Raw genomic sequence first — 1040 nt, 5'->3', positions numbered from 1 at the left:
GTGAAGATGCTCAGAGAACGGGGAGGGAGTGCAGGGGCACGGGTGGACGACAGAGAAGCCCTCCCGACAGAGGTGACATTCGAGTGAGCCTTGAAGTGAGGGAACTGTGGACACTGGGGAGTTGGGGTGAAGGAAACAGATGAACTCCAGGCAAAAGTGACCAGCAAGGAAGCCTTGAAGAATGTAAAAATGGAAGCAGCGGAGACTGACTCTCTAGCCCGGGTTCTTGGCCGGAGCCTCATCTTCCCTCTGCCTTGACTTTGTGCTCCATTAAGATGGTAAAAGTAACTGAATTTTCTAATCATGGATGTGCACAAAGACTTCTGCCTGAGAATGCTCATCAAAGTATTACATGGAGATGGGCTGGCTGGTTAGCACACTTGGGAGAGTGTGGTGCTGATAACACCAAGGTCAAGGGTTCAGTTCTGTGTACACAAAAGCCACACACACACACACACACACACACACAAATGTGTTACTTCTCCTAAGAACATTAGACACAGCCTTAATGTCTATGGCAGTTTTCAAGCATGTTCAAGGATTTGGGATACTTCTTTAATCAATAAGTGGGGCCTGTGTCCTCTCTCCCTGCATCTGAGCAAGCTTGTGAATGCTTCGATAGATAGCATATGTCGGAAGTGCCTCTATGTGTCTTCCACCACTAGGTCACAATAGACCATGCAGCTTCTGCCTGGTTCTCTCAGAACACTTGCCTTTGACACCCTGAGCTGACGCATTAGAAGTCTGACTATCCCGAGGTGGCCATGTTGTGAGGAGGCAGACAAGCACGGCAGCTAAGCAGCCACTGTCCGTGACTTTCCCCACTCACCCAGCAGGCTGGCTCTGAGGCAGGAAGAAAGCTGAAAGCTGAGAGTATCTGTTCCTGTAGTTCAAGAGATCTGAGGGTAGTGGGCACAGGAAAGGGTTGGGGTTGGCCAGATAGCTTAGTTAGTTAGAGGGTGGTGCTGATAACACCAAGGTCCAGTGTCTAATCCCTATACCAGCCAGCAACCAAAAAAAAAAAAAAAAAAGGAAAAAGG

The sequence above is a fragment of the Galeopterus variegatus genome, unplaced genomic scaffold, assembly GCF_000696425.1.
Source record: "Galeopterus variegatus unplaced genomic scaffold, G_variegatus-3.0.2 Scaffold2432, whole genome shotgun sequence".
In the NCBI taxonomy this organism is placed as follows: domain Eukaryota; kingdom Metazoa; phylum Chordata; class Mammalia; order Dermoptera; family Cynocephalidae; genus Galeopterus; species Galeopterus variegatus.
Note: the sequence above shows the minus strand (reverse complement) of the source record.